The sequence below is a fragment of the Haliotis rufescens genome, unplaced genomic scaffold, assembly GCF_023055435.1.
Source record: "Haliotis rufescens isolate VD_foot unplaced genomic scaffold, xgHalRufe1.0.p SCAF_16, whole genome shotgun sequence".
In the NCBI taxonomy this organism is placed as follows: domain Eukaryota; kingdom Metazoa; phylum Mollusca; class Gastropoda; order Lepetellida; family Haliotidae; genus Haliotis; species Haliotis rufescens.
Window position 1 is genome coordinate 29,359,696 of NW_025963846.1, and position 25,346 is coordinate 29,385,041.

Here is a 25,346-nt window from a genome sequence, read left to right on the forward strand (position 1 = left end):
CACATATCGGAGTGTTCTGTAGTTCACCCTACCCCTGTATCTGTGTGTGGAAGATGGCAGACACTGCATGGTACGTCCTCGCTATATCACATATCGGAGTGTTCTGTAGTTCACCCTACCCCTGTATCTGTGTGTGGAAGATGGCAGACACTATGTTACGTCCTCGCTATATTACATATCGGAGTGTTCTGTAGTTCACCCTACCCCTGTATCTGTGTGTGGGAGATGGCAGACACTGCATGGTACGTCCTCGCTATATTACATATCGGAGTGTTCTGTAGTTCACCCTACCCCTGTATCTGTGTGTGGAAGATGGCAGACACTGCATGGTACGTCCTCGCTATATTACATATCGGAGTGTTCTGTAGTTCACCCTACCCCTGTATCTGTGTGTGGAAGATGGCAGACACTGCATGGTACGTCCTCGCTATATTACATATCGGAGTGTTCTGTAGTTCACCCTACCCCTGTATCTGTGTGTGGAAGATGGCAGACACTGTATGGTACGTCCTCGCTATATTACATATCGGAGTGTTCTGTAGTTCACCCTACCCCTGTATCTGTGTGTGGAAGATGGCAGACACTATGTTACGTCCTCGCTATATTACATATCGGAGTGTTCTGTAGTTCACCCTACCCCTGTATCTGTGTGTGGAAGATGGCAGACACTGCATGGTACGTCCTCGCTATATTACATATCGGAGTGTTCTGTAGTTCACCCTACCCCTGTATCTGTGTGTGGAAGATCGCAGACACTGCATGGTACGTCCTCGCTATATTACATATCGGAGTGTTCTGTAGTTCACCCTACCCCTGTATCTGTGTGTGGAAGATGGCAGACACTGTATGGTACGTCCTCGCTATATCACATATCGGAGTGTTCTGTAGTTCACCCTACCCCTGTATCTGTGTGTGGAAGATGGCAGACACTATGTTACGTCCTCGCTTTATTACATATCGGAGTGTTCTGTAGTTCACCCTACCCCTGTATCTGTGTGTGGAAGATGGCAGACACTGCATGGTACGACCTCGCTATATTACATATCGGAGTGTTCTGTAGTTCACCCTACCCCTGTATCTGTGTGTGGAAGATGGCAGACACTGCATGGTACGTCATCGCTATATTACATATCAAAGTGTTCTGTAGTTCACCCTACCCCTGTATCTGTGTGTGGAAGATGGCAGACACTGTATGGTACGTCCTCGCTATATTACATATCGGAGTGTTCTGTAGTTCACCCTACCCCTGTATCTGTGTGTGGAAGATGGCAGACACTATGTTACGTCCTCGCTATATTACATATCGGAGTGTTCTGTAGTTCACCCTACCCCTGTATCTGTGTGTGGAAGATGGCAGACACTGCATGGTACGTCCTCGCTATATTACATATCGGAGTGTTCTGTAGTTCACCCTACCCCTGTATCTGTGTGTGGAAGATGGCAGACACTGCATGGTACGTCCTCGCTATATTACATATCGGAGTGTTCTGTAGTTCACCCTACCCCTGTATCTGTGTGTGGAAGATCGCAGACACTGGTACATCCTTGCTATATTACACATGTGAGTGTTACCGATGGCGCCACAAGTTGGTCGTGGCATGGTTCCACTACTGCATCATTGTCATTTGCATTTGAATGTAAGTGTTAACTGTCCAACCATATTCGTTTAATACAATAACCATTTACCAATTCTAGTCTTTACAATAAGTGATTGCATGTTTTACATTATTTCTAATCTTACTCAGTGCCTCCTTTTGAATGACACCTGCCTGGTGTCTAGAGGCCAGATATTGGGGTGGGGAAGGCACCTCACCTGCCTGGTGTCTCGGGGCCAGATATTGGGGCGGGGAAGGCACCTCACCTGCCTGGCATCTCGGGGCCAGATATTGGGGTGGGGAAGACACCTCACCTGCCTGGTGTCTAGAGGCCAGATATTGCGGTGGGGAAGACACCTCACCTGCCTGGTGTCTAGAGGCCAGATATTGGGGTGGGGAAGACACCTCAGCTGCCTGGCATCTCGGGGCCAGATATTGAGGCGGGGAAGACACCTCACCTGCCTGGTGTCTCGGGGCCAGATATTGGGGTGGGGAAGACATCTCACCTGCCTGGCATCTCGGGGCCAGATATTGGGGCGGGGAAGACACCTCATCTGCCTGGTGTCTCGGGGCCAGATATTGGAGTGGGGAAGACACCTCACCTGCCTGGTGTCTAGAGGCCGGATATTGGGGTGGGGAAGACACCTCACCTGCCTGGCATCTCGGGGCCAGATATTGGGGCGGGGAAGACACCTCATCTGCCTGGCATCTCGGGGGCAGATATTGGGGTGGGGAAGACACCTCACCTGCCTAATATCTCGAGGGCAGATATTGGGGTGGGGAAGACACCTCACCTGCCTGGTGTCTCGGGGCCAGATATTGGGGTGGGGAAGACACCTCACCTGCCTGGTGTCTAGAGGCCAGATATTGGGGTGGGGAAGGCACATCCCAGGATATTGAAATCAGCAAGGGATAATCTCTGTCACTTGGAGCATGTTCAGAGGAGAATATTAAAACAACAAGCAAGCTCAGAGAAGTGATGAGTGAGAGAAATGATGAGTTATGGGGTTTCCGGTAGGAGTATATTTATTGTATTGTTGCAGTACACCCCTTGGGTCTTGGAGAAAGAACACCCAGCATGCAACTCTGCTCCTGATGCAACTCGAGGCATGATCCAACAGGCTGGATATCTCGCTGGGAAACACTATATGTTTGTGTAGTGCTTCCTCCTGCCTTTAGACTTGCACAAGGCTCTTAATCAATAATTATTAGTTTAAATCATAATTTCTAGATTATGTAAATAAAAAGAACAAGTTGTCCCCATAAGAAACTGGAGTCCTTACTGTCCACATATCTAGACTTGCCTGTTCGGAGGATAGAATGACTCCACATACAGTACAGCCTTGGAGCAAGGCTAGCCTGCCATGTTCATAGGTCAATTACTGTCCCCATTGGAGCTTCCTTCCACTCCATGCAGAAACATGTGCTACAAGTGGCCACAGAGGGTACTATATTCAGGAAGACTGTTGTTACTAAGCGTTAAACACAATGTCAGAACCTACTTCAGTATTAGTACTTCCGTTTTTCCGTTTCAGTGTTTCCGGTGTATCTGCTGGTCATGTGGGCTGGTCGAAAAAGACAATACCAGTCTTGGCTAACATTTACCAGTCCATGATCACGAATAAATAAATCTAAGGCCATGTACCACACGTTTTTGAACAGCCGTATTGATAGTAATTTGTGGTGTTATATTTAGAGTTGTGACTTGGTGTGAGAGGTGTGACTTGATGTGCACAGGTCTGACTTGTCAACAATGTAGTCATGTCAATTTGCAAGTATATACACCTATGGGGCGGTGGGGTAGCCAAGCGGTTCAAGCGTTTGCATGTGGGTACAATGTGTGAAGGCCATTTTTGGTGTACCCTGCCGTGATATTGCTGGAATATTGCTAAAAGCAGAGTAAAATCATACTCACTCACTCACTCACTTAGATCTTGATGCACACATTTTCAGGACAGGAAATTGTCATTAATTTTGTAAAATTGAGCACAATTGTTGATTGTATTTCTTTTCTGTTACATAGATTCAAAATTTCTCCCACTCACTCACTCACTCACTCACTCACTGTACACCTCTCAGAACAGCCTGTCGTCATTCAGAAATTTGGGGCCGTCTCATGATGAAAAGGTAGTGTACAACAGTGTGACCAGTATAATTGAGGTTCCAAAGTGTCTTTTACTTGAGTTTTAATGCCAGAAAATTACAGAAAAATTGACACACAAGCTTTTTAAACTAAGTGATTTAATGTTTACGATTAACAAGATACGATACGCGTTTTTCAATGGAAATTGAAACACAGGGACTGGAAATTTCTACCGGACACAGGGACTGTCAGCCCTCAAATCTACCAGTCCCTGTCATATTTGACAGGTCAATATCCAGTATACACCGGAGAACAGGAACCCTGAAAACCCTTTCCATATTCATAAGAAATCTCAGCTAAAACCAGAGTCGATTGTACTATTTTGACTATATCATGAGCATCTGTTTATGAATCACTATCCCATAGTGATGATACTAGCGCCCACGTGCACAGAGCGATCTTAGCGCAAAGATGATTGTAACTCCCATACGTAAACAGGTTTAAGATAATTTTAGCGCTAAGATGATTGTAACTCCCATACATAAACATAGGTTTAAGATAATCTTAGCGCAAAGATGATTGTAACTCCCATACGTAAACATAGGTTTAAGATAATCTTAGCGCTAAGATGATTGTAACTCCCATACGTAAACATAGGTTTAAGATAATCTTAGCGCTAAGATGATTGTAACTCCCATACGTAAACATAGGTTTAAGATAATCTTAGCGCTAAGATCGCTTTGTGCAAGTGGCCCCAGGTCTTCTCCAAGAAGGTGAACGCATCCTGTCCCACACGTTACAAACACCGTCCAAACATAATGATATGCACACATTTGCTTTACTAATCTTGTAACACCAGTTTGCAGCATACATTCAACTGAATATTTTCAATTCAAAATGCAACTGGTAGGCTGTACAATAAAAAACACAGAAGAACACCCTTGAAGACTCGACTTTTGAAGGACTCGAAAAACCTAATATTGTTTTTTACCTAATTCTTTCTTGTTTTGCAAATGTTCTTTGTCAGTGTAATATACCAAGGTCGGGGGATTAATACACAATATGTCTATATTCATCTTCAATGTCTTGTCGGGAGATCGATTACAGCATAAATTGCCTTTTTTTAGGGCATTCTCATTTGCGGAAGCCCGTGGTCTCCCATTAACTACCCAACGAAGGAGAGCAGTTGAAAAGACAGAGGGCTTCTGCAAGTGATAATGCCCTGAGAAATAGTGTTACCGTTATTATAGGTAAAATAGATGGAATTTGTTTTCAAATTAAAATAAACAACAATATTGGTTTAGAAGCATTTACTGTAATCAACACGAATGTCACCGACCCATTTTTATATAAATATGGAAATGTCATAGAACAAACCAGATGACGTCACTATTGAATGTGACGTCACCTTTCCCTATCCCTATGACGTCACCTAACAACGGGCGTGATAATGGCCCGTCGTCTAGCAATATGAGGGCATTTTCAAGTTACAGTGGCCAGCTCATTTCTGATAACATGCAGGCAGTTTAATGATAATTCTACCCATTTTAGCTATAATAGGGATTAAAACACTGAACTAGTTAAAAAGTGCAACTGTGTTCCGAGAAAATGATTCAAATGGAGATTATTTGAGTTTGCGCTCACTCTCGACCAGGCAGTGAGTTCAACTACAGGTATATTAGTTCCATCACATAGTCACTCAAACATTTCTTTCAACTTTGGCAAACAAAAGATATGTAATATGTCCGTTCCAACGTCACGTAATTAAAACAAATATTTAACTATTTTTACTCACAAATTCATTATTAGATTTGTTTTTACCCAAATGCTTGTTATCACATTAAACTTCTTTTGTTCTGAAAAGGCAACCAGCCTGATAATCCATTTTTTGCATTACCCACTTTGTTATTTTTAACATCACAAAGGTCGATCTCACGGTGATGAACCTTCACCTTCAACCTATTAAGATTATTATCTTAAAAAACCCAACTTGAAATAGAATAAAAAATCAGATGTGTTTATAAGCAGATGTTTATTTTTCACTTTGGTAAAAGTAAAGGAAGACTCTTTCGTAAATGAAAACATAAATAAGTTCCTGCCAATAGTAAAGTACACAACAGGCCAGGAAATCAATACGGACACGAGGAGCAGAACCTGCACCGAACTGCCACCTCGGGTCATTTGGTAGGGCACTATTGACAGCCACATAAAGCAAGATGTCTTATCAACATCAATGTCCCGGGGATGGGACATTTAGAAGGTTAGGAGTCATTGTTCTCAACTACTTCATAAAACAACTGTAAAGCCTGCTCCATGATCGACTGTATGTAAATGTCCGGATGATCTGCTGGAGGGGAGGCTGACAGGACCATATTTCCAATTGAATCTACCTTCCAGATTGCTTGAGTAATTAAGAAAGAATGAGCTTCGAGATGGGGTGTTCAGCTGTTAGTGTGCTGCTGATGCTGTAAGGATGTGTGATGGGGCGATGTCAGTGGGTGTACTGGAGGAACCTTATCGTAGTGGAAGTCCCAATGGGAGGGGGCGATCAGGACAAGACATGAAACCTTGTTATCACACGATGCACCTATACATCAGTAGAACCCTTGGTGGTCCCTCGGCTGCCAGCGGATGCCAGTCACGAGTTTGAATCCTGGACTACACCCTGTAATCTGTCATCAATTTATCTCACAATCATAAAAAAAGGATTGAGGAGTCACGTAGATGCCCAACAAAGTCATGTTTCGTTTCCGGAGCATAACTCAGAAACCGTTCAACATTTTTTCATCAAACTTTGCAGGTCTGTCAGGTACATGCTGCAATGGTGCCTTTTGCTATTTAGAAATTTTAGAAATCTTTATTTTTTACGTTTCCATGGCAACAAGATGGACTTAGGTTCCAAACTCTTTTTTTTTTTTACAATTTCCATGACAAGTTCCACCTCGGTTAAAAAAGGTTAGGGTTTGTTTAGATTTAATTATGTCATAAATTCTGCAACAAGGGCAGTGGATATAGCCACGTTAGTGGCAAACTCTTGGTTTTTATCAGATTACATAAAAAACAAAAAACAAAACCCTTTCCATGATCATAAATATCTCTGCTAAAAGCAAAGCCTGTTGTAGGACTCTGACTATGTGCTTGTGTTTATGAATCACTTACAAACAGTGATGATTCAGGTGTTTGTGAAAATGTGAGACTATTCTGCCCCACCGATGGCAACCATCAGAAACACATGCAAAGGCAAGTAAATTGTTCACCTGAAAAGACACAGGAATTACTCTGAATTGATCTAAATGTAAAACAGATGAGTCAGTTCCACTGATCTCCTTTATTTCCAGCTCAGGTGGGCAAATCAGTGGAAGGGAATTGGCTATTTGACCTGTATTGAACGACATCAGACCATCAAAAAACCTGAAGTTTGTGTCCAACTTCTTGGTCAAATTCCTTTGTTTTTATATTGCCTATTAAGGACATGTTCTCCCTCATAGCTGGAAAATAATTTAGCACCACTAACTATATATTTCTATATAAAATAGCCGTTTTAATTATATCCTGTATTAATTTTTCAAATTTGATTTTCTTTACTGACATGCTTGGGTTGAGATACAGAAACTGAAATCACTCATGTACCGATGCATCTGTCCCTCCTGCATGGCAACAGTTACCTGACTACCCTAATAACTTGTTCCTCTGTGTCTCTGCGTCTGCGTCACTGCATCTGCGTCTGCGTCTGCGTCTCTACATCAGATCCTGAAACCATTTGAGTCCTCATGCCAACTTTCTACTGGGTTATGTCATTTATTAAAATGAGGTCGATGTCCTGTAGATATTTTAAATGAGGTCGATGTCCTGTAGATATTTTAAATGAGGTCGATGTCCTGTAGATATTTTAAATGAGGTCGATGTCCTGTAGATATTTTAAATGAGGTCGATGTCCTGTAGATATTTTAAATGAGGTCGATGTCCTGTAGATATTTTAAATGAGGTCGATGTCCTGTAGATATTTAAAAAAGATACGACCCGTGAAGATCCGGGGAAGAATAGGTCTTCAGCAACCCATGCTTGCCGTAAAAGGCGACTAACGGGATCGGGTGATCAGGCTCGGTGACTTGGTTGATGCATGTCATCGATCCTAATTGCGTGGATCGATGCTCATGATATTAATCACTGGATTGTCTGGTCCAGACTCGATTATTTACAGACCGCCGTCATATAGCTAGAATATTGCCGAGTGCGGAATTAAACAACAAACCAAACCAAAAATCAAAAAGATACATGGAATTTTGGAACATATGAAAAAGGAGTGGTGCTTACTCTTGTGTCACTGGATTATCTGGTTCATCGATCACTTGATTGTCTGGTTTGTTTACAGGCTGACGTTACATGGTATGAGTACTGCTGTGCCGCGTCAGGAAATAAATACTTACTTTTTTATGCAAATTGTACTAATGGCGGGTGCTACCGGTAGAGCAGGACATGCTTACCCTTTTCGCAAACACCTGGCGTCATCACTGATTTTCAGTGGTCCATTTATATAATTTCCACAGCTATTTGCCCTTTACGTCAAGTGGAACCGGTTTCGGCAGAAAATTTTGGCTGGTTATTCTGAGTTGACAATTTATATTCCTATATGTTTCAGTTTTGGAAAATATGAAAAAAGGAGTTATGCTTCATATGTTTCAGTTTTCATAGGATTAGATGTATCAGTGGAATAAGGGGTCGCACACACTGTCCGAATGTCCACCCCTCCATGGAGTCCAACACAACCCCACCCTGCCCACCAGAAGCTCCAGCTAGAGCTTCTCCCAAGGCAGAAATAAATCCCTCACAGAGCTTAGGCAAGGAGAGACAACTGTAAAACCGTTACCGCTTCCATCAATACGTGGCTTCTATAGCCCCGTGCTAACCCTTCACTCGTTAAAAAAAATTAAATCCCTCCCAAATCCTCCTTTTATAGCATGGTTACTGACAGTGCCAGATGTAACTGGACGATTATTGTTCTTTGAGGGAAAATACTTCAAGATGGTGGACAATCATGTCAGCTCACGACCTCCATTGTAAAAGCCTTGTGCCTAAAAAGAAGTATAAAACGTATCATTACTGTTAAGTCCTGAAATATGACCTGCCGATCATTAACCTCTGTGTCCAAGTCTTCAAGAACCTGCCCATTTCGTAATCATAAACTTTAAAAAGCTACAAAATCCAACATTAGGGATTAGATGAAGTTTTACGTCGTCAGTCCCACAAGAAGTCACACGAACACAATCCAGCACACAGGAATCCCCAAGGATTGCTTCATGTTTTTTCTATGTATATATTAGCATCTAGAGATTAGATTCATGCCAACTGTTAGAAGAGGCCTGAGACAGTAATCATCTCTGTCTTGGACTCACCTTGTTTCTCTGACGGAAAAATACTGAAAAGAGGACACTTGCATGCTTCGATCTTGTTTCTGATAGTCACGTCCGGGTGTTTTATAGTCCTGAATGAGATAAGTGCTTGTTTTCTGCGTGTTTGTTCTTCATCACTTAGTAAGTGAACATAAAAGTGACATTCCATCCTCATCTGAAGGATTCGGTTTTACAAGCCACCAAATCGGTTTACAAAAGACTAGGAGGATCAAGGGACCTAGTCAGTCCATTACAAATGTCAAATATTAACGTTTGGAAAAACTTTGTACTGATGGTTTGAAAATCCTCTGACGTGTTCAAATGGTTCGATGCAAGAATGGGTAAAATAAGTGTACAAGACTTCCAGGAACATTCCAACCATGAGCATCCCCTGATCCAGGATGAACTTTTAATCAGATGTTTTTGATACTTTTTTTGGGGTGGTCAGGTAGCCTAGTGGTTAAAGCGTTCGCTCGTCACACCGAAGACCCAGGTTCGATTCCTGACATGGGTACAATGTGTGAAGCCCATTTCAGGTGTCCCCCGCTGTGATATTGCTGGAATATTGCCAAAAGCGGCATAAAACCATACTCAATCAATCAATATACTATCTTTACGCATATCGCAGGAGAAATCAGCTTTGATTAAAGACTTTCTGATACAGTAAATCTTGAAATTAACGAGAGCGTGAATTTAATGCAAAAAATGTGAGTGGTCTTTGTTCTTATTAATGAAACTTCACATTTATGTCTCCAAAATGACTATAAACAATCTGCACACTGGATAGCGGACTGACTGACTGATATAGGAGATTTAACGTGCGCTTTCCGACTGTAGCGTATTTCACACACGGTGATAGCGGAAATACCAACTTGAATATATACAGAAACACGGTTTATTAAGAAGCAGTTGTAACAAGTACACAACAATGTCATTCAAAGAAAAGGAATTACACACAGGCATCTGGTGTGTTATCACTGCTGGGGCCAAGAGTTCTACCCACTTGTGCCAAACTAGGCATCATTGACCACTCCAATCAGTGAACTGTTGTTGGTTCAATTATTTTATTTCCTTTGAACTTCCTGAATGCCAGTCAACAGAATAAACATATAAACTGTGTGTTGTGTTAAGGAAAGCACTGTTTATTGTTAGCACGGAGGTGCTTTACTCAGCACTAATAAGCGGTGCTATTTGCTGTTTGATTGGATTACTGGGGTTAGGTAAGGTTGGATTAAGGCAAGGATATGTATCATTCAACTGGGGATAGGGTAGGGGGAGTCACATTGGTTTTAAGCCACATTTTTTAAGATTTACAGTATTCAAATATTAGAATAGGTAGGTATTTCTGATGCATGAAATCCAAATCTATATCATAGCAACAGGGCAACCATTATCTGAATGAAGATTTAATTCCAAACGTCAATTTCCATGTTGTCATGACATGAATGAGTGTATTTCAGAATTTGTCAGATATCTTGTCAATTCTGTTCATTTTATAGCATAACCCCCATACCAGTAGTGATATTTCCATGGTCTAGCAACGTTCATTGAAAATTTTGTGAGTAAATGACCTGTTGTTTTCATTTTGGTTTATCAAATTTATAAATGTTAGTTACTTTTTAAGGTGAAATATGGTTCAAGAGTTATGTCCCTTGTTGACCATCACCATATTACAAGTTACCAAAATCATAAAATTCACAAATAAATTCCCTTTTATTTTGTTTGTTTTGTTTGTTTGTTGTTTAAATCCGCAATCAGCAGTATTCAAGCAATAGGGCGGCGGTCTGTAAATAATGGACCAGACAATCCAGTGATTGTCATCATGAGCATCGATCCCCTTAATTGGGATACAATGACATGCATCAACCAAGTCAGTGAGCCTGACCACCCGATCCTGTTAGTCGCCTCTTACGTCAAGCAAGTATTTTTCAGTCTTCAGATATCAAACTTGAGCTCACCATATTTAACTGTTTATACTTCATAACCTTTTCCCCCAAATAATGTTGTACCTCCTGACTGTTACCATTGTGAGAGATTCCTGAAATAACTTCTGCCTGATGTTGTCTCCGTGTTTCTGATGGTCTTCTTCCTGTCTAGCCAATGACAGAAATTGTTAGCGGATCTCAACTAATTTGGAGACACGGCCATCTTCAAGTGAGTAGAAATATATCCAAGTCATTCTTGACTGTCACGACTGCGACCAATAATTGTTTTAAGTAAGATCTACAAAGAATTGGAAGTGATAATTTGGAACATGATTAAGAGTAAATTTACAAATTTGCAACAAGTTTGTCCTGACTGTGACCACTTTTTGTCCATAACATTACATTTGTTGAGGTAGCAGTATATAGAGTGACAGTCAGGGCATATCTTAATTAGATTTAACATAAACAATGATTGATTGGTTGGTTGGTTGGTTTTGATTTGATTTGAATTGATGAATTGAGTGAGTGAGTGAGTGAGTGAGTGAGTGAGTGAGTGAGTGAGTGAGTGAGTGAGTGAGTAGGCTACCCAACCGCCCCTAAACAATGATTGATCCACAAGAGCATATGGCCGACCAGAGTACCCGTCAGTAGTTCCCAAAGGAGTATGTGTCAGATCAAGACAAACACAAAGATGTGACAAGTAGGGCGGAAGTGTTTTACTGGAGTCCTGTTTAAAAACATGTACAAAGCAATCTGGTCATGCATTCACTGAAGTTGCCTGAAGCTTTATCTTTCTCATAAACCTATCATGGATATTGAACATTGTTTTGGACGGTACTTGTCTTTTTTTTGCATAACCTCTTGGGAGGTCTTACCTTTTCCTGGTAAGACCTGGTATGAGGTTTAACTTTTTCCTAGTAAGACCTGGTATGAGGTTTTACTTGTACCTAGTAAGACCTGGTATGAGGTCTTACTTTTTCCTAGTAAGACCTGGTATGAGGTTTTACTTGTTCCTAGTAAGACCTGGTATGAGGTCTTACTTTTTCCTAGTAAGACCTGGTATGAGGTTTTACTTGTTCCTAGTAAGACCTGGTATGAGGTCTTACTTTTTCCTAGTAAGACCTGGTATGAGGTCTTACTTTTTCCTAGTAAGACCTGGTATGAGGTTTTACTTGTTCCTAGTAAGACCTGGTATGAGGTTTTACTTGTTCCTAGTAAGACCTGGTATGAGGTTTTACTTGTACCTAGTAAGACCTGGTATGAGGTCTTACTTTTTCCTAGTAAGACCTGGTATGAGGTTTTACTTTTTCCTAGTAAGACTTGGTATGAGGTTTTACTTTTTCCTAGTAAGAGGTTTTATGTTTTCCTAGTAAGACCTGGTATGAAGATTTTACTTGTTCCTAGTAAGACCGGGTATGAGGTTTTACTTTTTCCTAGTAAGACCTGGTATGAAGATTTTATTTGGTGTTTCAAACGTCCAAAGTTCTAAAATCGAAGACAAGAAATGAAACATTGTGGATGACGGGAATCGAACCTGCAACCTCACATATCGTGTCAAGTTTTGTAACTGACTGTTTTCCCACTGAGACACCGGGGATTTATGAATAAATGGATATATATTTTATAAATGCCATACTGTGACTAGTTAAAAGTCATATTTGATGTAGTTTGACTAATATATGTCAACATAATGTTTTTGCGATAGCGCCCACAGAACCCTCGATGTTGACTGGTCATAATCCAGACGTAAAAAATATATGGCAATAGGGATCAGCTGTACCAAAGTGCCATGCTTATTGTTACAATTATTTGACATTTATATATTGTAAATGCCGCAACTAAAATAACATGATATTGGAATATATTATAGTCAAGTCATACCAAAAGACATTAAAAGATGGTTCTTGTTGTTGCCTGTCTGGTGCTCGACACTAAGAGGCTAAAACAAGGAATGGTTGGTTCAGAGTCAGTATACTGTGTCTGAGAAGGGTATTCATGTAAAATTGTTTCTCAGTGTGCTAGCACTATAAATCGGCATCAGTCCGGACAAGCAGCCACACAGCCACAGCCACACACACACACACACACAGCCACACACACACACACACACACACACACACAGCCACACAGAGCCACACACACAGCCCCCCCCCCCCCCCCCCCCCCACACACACACACACACACACACACACACACACACACACACAGCCACACAGCCACACACACACACACACACACACACGTGCATGCTAATCGCTATATTGGTGCAATAATCTTGAGCACGACGTAAAACCCCATTTCACCTCACCTCACCTTCTATGTGAAGTTCAGAACTTATCAACAAATCCTTGTACATCGAGCAGGTTGTCATGGATTTGAACTGAGTGAAATCAGAGCCTTGCAATTGATTCAAATCTTATTTCCAATGTGGCTCCTCGATACCTAAAATATTGTATTGACAGGGAAACAACAGTCTGAGCCAGCGGGCTTCCATAGAGAGAAATCAAACTATGACATCTGCTCATCTTGTTTCTGTTAAAACAATTTATACTGGTAACTTTCAAGGAATAAGACACAAGTCAGGGAAATAATCACAAAATTGGAAAAAAACAAATTGCTATTCCCACTTGTAGCTATTGGCTTGTCTGGTGTTTAGGCTTGGTCAGTGTGAAGCAGGTAGGACGAGTCTGTGGGAGCTGTCTAGCCTTGCTCCAAGGCTATATGGAAAGAAAAGGCCATGTATGTGTAGTAATTCTATCCTCCTAATAGGCAAGTCTAGATATGTGGACAGTACGGACTCCAGTCTCTTATTGGGACAACTTGTTCTCATTATTTACATAATCTAGAACTTAGGATTTAAACTAACAATTATCGCCTTAGAGACTTGTGCAAGTCTAGGAGCTGGCGTGAGGTAGTGTTCTACAGGTGCGTGCCATGCATGTGCAGGGATTTAACACAACCACTTGCAGGATGCCAAGACTCACCAGCCGGCACCATGCCATCCGTTCTGACAGGGAGATAATTGCGCCAGTGTTGCTGTAATTGCTCCTGTCCTGGTCCTCTACGGCAGAACATCAAACATCAAACATCAAACATGCCGATAATAGTGGAATAAACCACAAAAGTAATTGATTTTGAAAAGTGGATGCGTTTCTTTGGAACAAAGCTAAACCATGAACATCCGCATTGTGGTATATCTTATCATGTGACCTGATCATGTGACATTCAATTGGACAAAGTCTCTCATTACATGGATGTGATTTGGCTTTAGCGATAACGCAAACTCATCAGGGATAATTAGAGGTTTATTACTTAGTGATGAGTTGTGATAACAATGGCAGCTTGTATATTATGTACATAATGATAGTTGTTATTTTGGGTTGCTATGACAACTGGTTAAATGAATCGTCTTCATTTGCATACTGTCAATAATGATGTCAGTAATTGGTCTATGACCTATACACGGCAGATATTGTCTTCTAAAATTGTTTTTTAATATGATTCCCACGATATACATTCATTGTTGGATGGAACATAAAGAATATTCATTCTGTACTGATAGGGACTGACGACTATTTAATATTCTGGGGTGATATGGGTGAATGAGTGAGTGAGTTTGGTTTTACCCCGCTTTTAGCAATATTCCAGCAATAGCGGGGGACACTAGAAATAGGCTTCACACATTGTACCCATGTCGGGAATCGAAACCGGGTCTTCGGCGTGACGCGCTTCCCGACCGCCCCTGGGGTGATATGGGGTGATATGGGGTGGTGGGTGGGGTTATGGTGGGGTTATGGTGGGGTTATGGTGGGGGTGGGGGTGGGGGTGGGGGTGGGTGGTATTTTTGTTTGGAATAGAATATTTTAGCCACATGTTTTTCAAGTCGGACATATTTATTCACCTAAGAGGATGAGCTAAACAATTCAGGGAAATTCATGACATAGCACTTTTCAGGGGATCCATGGCATATGATTTTTTAGAACGTTTCAGAATGTTCAGTGAATGATACTGGTATATTTTAATAAGAAAAAAATGAATACAAATTATATTTTCTTGCATTTTAGGTTCAGATTATTTAACAAAGACAAAAAAAACCTCTGAGTATCAATGGTTGCCCTTAAGAAATAAATCCCCTCAACCCCAGATTTTGGTCAAGCTGAAGCAAAGGCATCACTCTAGCTTAGACTGGCAACAGTCTCTAGGAAATAATTATTAGTTTAAATCATAATCCCTAGATCATATAAATAACAAGAACGAGTTGTCCCTTTCAAAGACTGATGTCCTTGTACTGTCATGTCCGCTCATCTAGACTTGCCTATTATAAGGATAGAAGTACCATACATCCATTAAGTTATCCTTCAGTACAGACTTGGAGCAAGGCTAACTCTAGCTGTTCTCTTTGAAGTGAATTTGTGTAAGATCCCATAGTTTTCAGTGGTTTCATATAAAGATTTTAACTCTTTCATGATGAACACTCAAAGATAATGTGCAGGGAGGCCTTTGACAAGTATGATGGCAGATGGCATACCCTTGATCAGCTGCTGTATCTAACAGTCTCTCAAGTGGCCTTCCCTTTAACATTTCTTGTACAAGAGATGGGCATGGAGAATCTGCACTTCCTTCTCCATCAACTGAAGTCTTAATGGGGACCTACAGCGTGCCAGGTCCTGTGAACGGCATTTTATAAGGATGTGAATTTATGGATGTCAACTTCTTTATTATGAGGAACACAACGTTTGGAATCATATGCTTTCTCAGGTGAATGAAAGCTATGAGGTAGAGAGCGTACATATGTACCTGTAAGAACAACAACAGTATTAGGATAACAAGGTGGAAACTTAACAAGGGGAGCCAACAGATAATTGGCGCTGATTTGTTGGACTTGTTGATGGATGTTACGCTGCTTCATCTCCGTGTTGATGTTGTAGCAAGTCTTTGAAAGGTATTTTGAAGTGATACACATAAGGAAGAGAATAATATTTGATCACTGATGACCAAACAATACACTTGCCTGTTGAACCTTTGGGCTCACTACAAATTGAGATTTGTGTCAGGCTTCATGTGACCTGTAATATCAATGGTATGAGTTGGACGTGTCACTAATGGGCTGTATAGGATTTTAGGAGAGGAACAAACTTGTACTACATGAGACACATGTTTGTTTGTTTGTTTGTTTGTTGTTTAACGACGCACTCACCAATATTCCAGCTGTATGGCGGCGGTCTGTAAATAATCAATACTAAACCAGACAGTCCAGTGGTGAGTGAGTGAGTGAGTGAGTGAGTGAGTGAGTGAGCGAGCGAGCTGATACCAAGACTTTAGTCCTAGACAGTGAGTGTGAAATCTTTATGGAACTAAAACCATTCTTGATCATAATAAAGCAAGTCTAGACGACATCAAGAAAAACAAATGGAGTAGAGAAATGTATTGTGCGAGATAATATTTCATATATTTTCGTCTGCCAAGACTTATGCCAAAGTTGTTTGACATGGTAAAGCAGAAATAAAAAAATAAAAAACAACTTAGATTGTCTGGGTAACTCAGGCCTTCCAATGAATACTGCCAAGACACTGTCACATGCCTACAATACAAAAGGAATTGGCATCATCAAAAACAATGAGTAAGTGAGGTTTTACGCCGCTTTTAGCAATATTCCAGCAATATCACGGCGGGTGACACCAGAAATGGGCTTCACACATTGTACCCATGTCAGGAATCCAACCTGGGTCATCAGCTTGACGAGCGCACGCTTTAACCACTAGACTATCTGACTACCCTTCAAAAACAATGAGAACGTAACCAAAAAGTAAGTTTCATTGGTGACTCAGCAATGGCCATAAATGTTTTTTTCAAGTGGCCATATTGAAAAAATGAATGGACTATCTTAAAGAAATTCATGTGATCATTGTAGGGCACAAACAAGGAAGTTTCTGCTTCATGCTGGTTGAGTGGCTTCTGAAGAGAGGGCGTTTACAGTGTGACGAAACATATTTTCAGAGAATCAGATAAGAGGACGTTTACAGTGTGACGAAACATATTTTCAGAGAATCAGATAAGGGGACGTTTACAGTGTGACGAAACATATTTTCAGAGAATCAGATAAGAGTGTAATTTCAGTTGATCACAGTATTGTTTATTTCCACTGGGACTGATAATGTTTTTTTGGATAAATCGCTGAATTTCATCTTTCATCACGAGCTTGCCTCATTCCTTCTGTATCACGATACGTATCATACCTTGACCTCAGTATCATGATATCTATCTTGAGTTTGTGTACCCTCTCAACTCTAAAACTGGTTGTATCAACTTTGCGATATATTCTTTGAAACTCTTGGATGTGAAGGTGTGAGGTGAAATGGGGTTCAACGTTGCGTCCAAGATTATTGCACTTATATAGCGACGTGCATGCACGTATGTGTGTGTGTGTGGCTGCTTGTACTAGTCCGGACTGATGCCGATTTATTGTGCTAGCTCACTGAGATACCATGCCACAGTTTAACATGAATACCCCACTCAGTATACTGACTCCGAGCCGACCAGTCCCTGTTTTAGCCCTTTAATGCCAAGCGCCAGACAGGGTAACAACAAGTACCATCTTTTAACATCTTTTGGTACGCGGCGGAGGATCGAACCCCGGACCTTCCGCTCTCCGGGCGGACGCTCTACCACTAGGCCACGGAGGCGGTCTTGTATGTGAACATAATAGGTCCAACTACATCATGGTAAATCCCACATGCAGCTCAGAGGAACCTGCCCTGTTGTAGATTGAATCTCATTCACAAAGTTAACTGAAACAATCTTAATGAATCAGCTTAAAGACAGCTATTATTTGTTTGTTTGTTTGTTGTTTAACGCCACACTCAGCAATATTCAAACTATATGACGGCAGTCTGAAACATAATTGAGTCTGAACCAGACAATCCAGTGATTGACATCATGAGCATCAATCCACATGATGACATGCATCAACCAAGTCAGCGAGCCTGACCACCCGATCTTGTAGTCGCCTCTTACGACAAGCATAGTCGCCTTTTATGGCAAGCATGGGTTGCTGAAGACCTATTCTACCGTGGATCTTCACGGTTCAGACAGCTATTAAACACACATAGGCACATGTATGGCGGACAGTACTCTATCTTACAGACCCTGATACAAATATATCCAATACAGCCCATGAAAGTCCAAATGTTTGGCAAGTCTAGATTACTGCAAAATGAAGAGAATCTCTGGGCTCCTTTTAATAATATTTTTATTAAGATAATTTAACAACTGTTTTTTTTCTGTATGGCATGTTCATTTCAGAGACAAGGTGTTAGTCTAGGTGGACAGCTGTGGAGGTATTAAATAGGTGTGGAGGTATTAAATAGGTGTGGAGGTATTAAACAGCTGTGGAGGTATTAAATAGGTGTGTCATCATAACACATGCAGTACAAAACTAATTTCACATATTGTAATAAGGAAGAAAGAAAAGTGCTATAACATAATTAACAGACGGGTCCTAGAGTGTAGGGACATGATGTTACAGGTTGATCTTTGAAGGGCTTACATATTAGAGTCACCTCCAGTCATTATCACACAGCGATGACTGCTGGCATGTGACTAATATTGCAACATTTAACACGAAAATAACATCAGGTGATGAAGGTGTCAAATATATTATGACATCATATTGGTTGCAGAGTCAGGTAGTCATAATCATATTGTGTACCTTTATTCACAAATCAACGAAGCATAGAACATGCTTTCTACGTCTAAAAAATATAATTCACATTGTGAAATTAGGCATTTGGAAGATCATTTTTAAATCAGAGATAGAGAGATAGAAACTAACATTTTAGTCCACTAGTCCTTTCATATTAACATATAGCAAAACCCTTAAAAATGGAAAATTTCTACTAGTCCTTATGAAGCCTTAACTATTGGGCAGTTTGGTAAGGACTATAGTGCCGGTGCCAGTTTCTACCGCTGTAAATGTTTCCGATTCTTGAAACAAACAATTCATCAGTTAGAGCCACAGTTAAAACATAAAAAATATGACACAACATTTCTGATGAATTAATTTGTTTTCCCAAAAAGAAAGATGAGTATTCAGCCATACAGAGTATTGTATGCACGAAATGACACGGCTAAACCAATTGGAGATAAAATGCCATTTTTTTCTTGAGAGCTATGATTACGTTTCGATTTCATCATAATCAACGAGCAAATTACATCATGTTGACTCGACACGTTGTACAATACAACCCTGCAACCCAGTATTTTCCACTTGCAATTAAGGAATTGTTGTACTGACGTGGCCTACGATATCGATCACATCACTCCGTCACAAATTGGTTACATTTCCAAGAACTACAACATGTCTCTAACAAACATTTCCTTTCTGTTGTTTTGTTTAATGCATAAATAATAGTGATAAAACCCTCATATGATAAGAAATCTGGGCCCAATGTACTATTCCAACTACAGTTCCGCCCCGTTAATCCGACATGGTTGGTTGCAGATAATTATGTCGAATTAACGAGTATGTCGGATAAATGAAATTAAATAGTATCAGTATGACCGATTCAAAATACTTTAAAAAGCATAGTCTGGAACAGAAGTCTCCAGTTTGAAACTAGTGCAAGGCTCAAGAAAGCTGCTTTCTGATTGGCTAATGTTGACTTCCTGATAGTTATTTCATTGGTCGGTCAAAGTTCGTGAAAGGTTGTTCTAACATGACCTGTAATGGGATGTCCTCAGCGGTAGCGAGAACTTGTGTCTGATTTTAATGAGATTGGGGTAATCTAAGCATGTGATAAATATTGGCTTGTTTATTAAAAGTTTAATTGTTTATTGTTAAGCAAGTTTATCTCTACAGCCATTGTAATATGCAGCTACCGGCCGGCTTATCTCGCATCAAAACACGGGCTGTTTACTTGCGGGCAGATGACCACGGAGTATGCTGATCGCTGTCGGATTAACGAGACTCCTTAATGAGTGATTTCGGTAATTCGTTGCAAAATAGTGTGTTGGAGTTGGAGTGGGAAACTGTTGGATTAACAGGTCTAAATAGCACTGATTTAATCGGTTCCTATTATTAGTGTTGGATAAAGCCGATTGTCGGATTACCGAGTGTCGGATTAACGAGACTTGATGGTATATCCTTAACATGTTTTTGTGAATGACTATAAAATCTGATGACACCAGTTTATCACAAAAAGGGGAGTGTCTCCTGCCCCGCCGGTGGCACCTATCACAAACACATGCAAAGGCAAGTCAAGTGTCCACCTGAACACTGAACTGAAGTGAAAAAAACCAAACCAAATGCAACAAGAACTGTTATTTTAGGAACCTAATAGCACTGCCTTTTGTCTTGATCATGTGTTAAGGAGAATAAAACGTCTTCTGACAGCAGTGTATACTAGTTACCATAAACTTCCTGCCTCTCCCCCACTCAATTACATTCAAAGTTTTACAGACCACACAATCTTATGCCACGTGAAACAAAAACATTCATAAACAAAATTGTATTTTTGGACCACCCAAGATCAAACCCAACTCTCTGAACCATAAAGAAGTTAAAAAAAAGGGAGCAAAAAAAGGAATATCGCTTTCATAATAAGAATCCTCACATCCAGCTGAGGTGAGGTGAAATTGGGTTTAACGTCGCGTCCAAGATTATTGCACTTATATAGCGACGTGCATGCACGTGTGTGTATGTGTCGCTGCTTGTACTAGACCGGACTGATGCCGATTTATAGTGCTAGCCCACTGAGATACCATGCCGCAGTTTAACATCAATACCCCACTCAGACACAGTATACTGACTCCGAGCCGACCAGTCCTTGCTTATCCCCTTAATGCCGAGCGCCAGACAGGGTAACAACAAGTACCATCTTTTAACATCTTTTGGTATGACGCGGCCGGGGATCGAACCCCGGACCTTCCGCTCTCCGGGCGGACGCTCAACCACTAGACCACGGAGGCGGTCCACATCCAGCGAAGATTACCCATGAAAAGACGCAAGGAAGGAACGGTGCCAGGGCCTTGTTTGGATGTCAGTGAAGCTTATCCAATCCTTTTCCATTGGTGCCAACCTCATAAAATATTGGGCAATGAAAAAACTGAAAAGTCCCCTAGTCTCCTATTCATGTAAAAAAACAACGGATAGCCAAGTAGACAGGGACAATTAGAGCTACTTCTATTGCTAATGAGTCCCGAAAATATAAACTATCTCAATTTCATTCTCTGTTTCATATCGCTCTCCATCTGAAGAGAATCTAATGATAGATCATGCTTATTTGGTCAAAGACTGATTAAAACAAAATACCAATCCTTTGAAATGAACGTTTCTCATTTAGCCCAAATCTCGTTAAAGGTAGATTTAGTTCCCTCCCAAACACCTGGACAACCGTATTGCTAAACAATGACCAACAGTTCTGGAATCTAGGTCAAACAAACAATGTAGAAAAACATCAATTTGTGAAACTGAAATGACAAAATGCGAGCCAAGTGGTTTGATGGTTTGGATTTGTCCACAATGGTGAAAAAACACAATCCTATCATTACTCCTTTCTACTAGCCAATCCATCAAACCTTTCTAACTACTGAATTTACTTTCATGAATTTATTCAACTATGCATTAACTGAAATACAAATATGGAAAAGAACATTAATTTTTGTATTTTTTCTTTAGGGTTTCAATCATGTTTCAATATAATTGCCACTTAAAAGCAAACAGTTTGAGAAAATAACCATTTCTGTTTGAGAAAGTACAGGTTTCGATTATATACATTTCAAATTGTTATTAAAAGAATAACTGCTTCAGTCTTATGGGTTTCAGACTGCTTCTTCCTAACAGGTTTCCCCAAGACTAGTAATTGGAAAGAACCTTCGGAGACCAACCCCTTGATATTCTCGGGGAGGGGGAAAATAATTTGTTCCAAAAAATTCTTGAAAATTTTTTATTCTGTCTCAGATTGTTAAAAAAAAGAAACTGCATGCAACAAAATTGACATTGTTGCAAGGTGCTTGAAAAAAAAAATGTCGGCTCATAGTTTTTTATAAAAAAATATGTTTTTGCCGCTGTAGCTGAAAAGATATCTGATCTTGATACATTGGTTGGTTTGTTTGTTGGTTGGTTTGTTTGTTGGTTTGTTGTTTAACGCCGCACTAAGCAATATTCCAGCTATATGACGGCGGTCTGTAAATAATCGAGTCTGGACCAGACAATCCAGTGATTGATATCATGAGCATCAATCCTCGCATTTGGGATTGATGACATGCATCAACCAAGTCAGCGAGCCTGACCACCCGATCCCGTTAGTCGCCTTTTTCCACAAGCATAGTCGCCTTTTACAGCAAGCATGGGTTGCTGAAGACCTATTCTACCCCGGATCTTCAGGGGTCTGATCTTAATACAAAATCCCAGTCCCCCTCCCAAATATGGAATGGTCGGTAATCAGATGACATGTCCCTCTGTCTCAAGGGCCACAGAGCTATATGGAATGGTTCTGAGTTGAAACACTGACAGTCTTTATTCATTTGATGATCAACAACAATTCACCACTTCACAAATAACCTGATATGGTACAAAGTTTCTAGAATGAAAGTGACAAAACCTTTCTCAAAGTCAAAAGAAGAAGAAATATAGAAGAAATATAGAAAACATTTGAATTCATGTGTCAGACGAAAATATTCTAGATGATGTGAAGAAGGGCTTGATGATCACATACTCTCCAATCAATATATACAGTGATGATAAAGTCACATCTTATATCCAATATACAAAGTAGAGTTCAACTAAAAATGTTGTAATCACTGACACCTGCCATCAGACTCCCCAGCAGTCTGGTTCCAGGTGGGATGTTGTTGCATCTTCTTTGTGATGGGGTCAAACAGATTCCTGAGGAAATATTTCGCATAAATCTATTTTTAGCCAACAACCATGTTGGGATTTCCCTGTTGTGTTCAGCCTGCTGTATTTCACATGGCAGACTGATAAGATCATATTAGGGGATTTAATTCCCCACTATAATGTACTAAAATCATGGGTCTGAAGTACCTCCAATCACATTCAACCGTTTGGCTGTAGACAATCATCGGATTGAGCAGCTATAGCAGCCTCATCCCATCCACATTATAACAACAGGCGCTATAATAGATCAAAGTGACATTTGCAAGTGAAGGCAAAACAATATTCTTATCGATATGGATGACATTCTGTCTCAATGCAGATCTCACAGTGTCATAAAACAGTGCCAGTTTCATACAGAAATATTCAGGAGTGAAAAACTCTGCAGGTTTATATGCAACAATGTATTCAGGTGTTCGTTCTCACGGACAGCTGTTTCCTTAATTGCAGAACAATTCAGTGACTTATCGGTTGTTTCAACAAACACTCTACGTCAAAACAATGAGTCTTTGTTTTCTTTTGCAGATATGGCCCAAAGTCGAGAAGGGTACAACGGAAGCTTGTCAGGTAAAGTGCAGTTTTTTGTTTACATCCAAGTTCCACAGGGAGAAATTTTGAATGCATGTAGCAGAAAAGAAATACAATCAACAATTGTGCTCAATTTTACAAAATTAATGACAATTTCCTGTACTAAGAACAGCTGAAGTAAGTTTGATAATGTGTGCATCAAGATCTAAGTGAGTGAGTGAGTATGGTTTTACGCCGCTTTTAGCAATATTCCAGCAATATCACGGCGGGGGACACCAGAAATGGGCTTCACACATTGTACCCATGTCGGGAATCGAAGCTGGCCATTTGGCATGAAGAGCGAACTCTTTACCTCAAAGTTACGATCCAGGTAACACTGGACAATTCAGCATAACGAGCGAACACATCAAACACTAGGCTACCCAACTCAGACACATCATACTGACTCTGAACCGACCAGTCCTTGTTTTAGCCCCTCAATGCTGAATGGAGGCAGGGTAAGAACAAGTACCATCTTTTAATGTCTTTTGGTATGATGCAGCCAGGGATTGAACCCCCGACCTTACGCTCTCTGGGCAGACGCTCTATCCACTAGAACACGAAGGCAGTTTAATTGCAAGAGAGGATGTAGATAAACCAGTTCAACTCAGGCAGGGTAACAACAAGTACCATCTTTTAATGTCTTTTGGTATGATGCAGCCAGGGATTGAACCCCCGACCTTACGCTCTCCGGGCAGACGCTCTATCCACTAGACCATAAAGGCAGTTTAGTTGCATGAAAGGATGTAGATAAACCAGTTCAACTCAGGCAGGGTAACAACAAGTACCATCTTTTAATGTCTTTTGGTATGATGCAGCCAGGGATTGAACCCCCAATCTTACGCTCTCCGGGCAGACGCTCTATCCACTAGACCATAAAGGCAATTTAATTGCATGAAAGGATGTAGATAAACCAGTTCAACTCAGGCAGGGTAACAACAAGTACCATCTTTTAATGTCTTTTGGTATGATGCAGCCAGGGATTGAACCCCCAATCTTACGCTCTCCGGGCAGACGCTCTATCCACTAGAACACGAAGGCAGTTTAATTGCAAGAGAGGATGTAGATAAACCAGTTCAACTCAGGCAGGGTAACAACAAGTACCATCTTTTAATGTCTTTTGGTATGATGCAGCCAGGGATTGAACCCCTGACCTTACGCTCTCCGGGCAGAAGCTCTATCCGCTAGACCACAAAGGCAGTTTAATTGCATGAAAGAATGAAGATAAACCAGTTCAACCCAGGACTCAATCAGTCACTGACTATAATTGAATCTAATTTTTTTCCAAACTTAACCTCTCCAAATCATGTTTGAGCCCCTACTGCGGAAATAGAGATTGAACATGATTTTGGAAATTAGACTCTGAAAGCAGTTAGCGTCATTATGATGGCATTCCGTTGATTCAATCAGGCTTACACCTTTGCTGTGAGGTGAAATCCATTAAAACAAGCTCATCTGAAATGCTGTTGACAGAATGTATTGAAAGGGAACACGATTCAGTGCAATTCACCACCGATTGACATTGATTGCAAAAAGGTCCTTAATCAAAAGAAAAGGATAAATATTTTTAGCTTCGTCTAGATTTGTTTTTGCAATAAACTTTACGATTTATCAGAGGTAAATTGAAGTGTTTCACTTAAATCCATTTGCTGATTGGGAACTATTAAACGATCATCTAACCGAAGCAGCACTTACAAACACATGTGATTTGATGACAAAATGATATCTTGTGTAAGCAGGTTCTCTGGTTTGAAGTCATGCTAGACATGAAAGGGTCCACACAACCTCACGCCAAGCCAGTGACTGACTCCACTAGTCTACTTGGCTGGTTTCACACCAAGTATATCAGTTGTCCGTGCAGACATCTAGCTTGCTTCACACCAAGTATATCAG

General features: G+C 40.7%; 2 protein-coding genes across 6 annotated transcripts in view; one reads left to right on the forward strand and one right to left on the reverse strand.

The window, feature by feature from the left end:
* LOC124152934 (histone deacetylase 6-like) overlaps nucleotides 1-25,346 on the reverse strand; it is a 341,819-nt gene that overhangs the window by 153,146 nt on the left and 163,327 nt on the right. The window lies entirely within an intron of this gene.
* The window catches only part of LOC124152962 (G-protein coupled receptor moody-like), a 73,599-nt gene that overhangs the window by 13,760 nt on the left and 34,493 nt on the right, over nucleotides 1-25,346 (forward strand). For both annotated transcript variants that reach the window (XR_007221644.1, XM_046526051.2), the window contains exon 2: nucleotides 23,412-23,453. The gene's annotated coding sequence lies outside the window, so the exon portion shown is untranslated. The remainder of the gene's footprint in view (nucleotides 1-23,411; nucleotides 23,454-25,346) is intronic.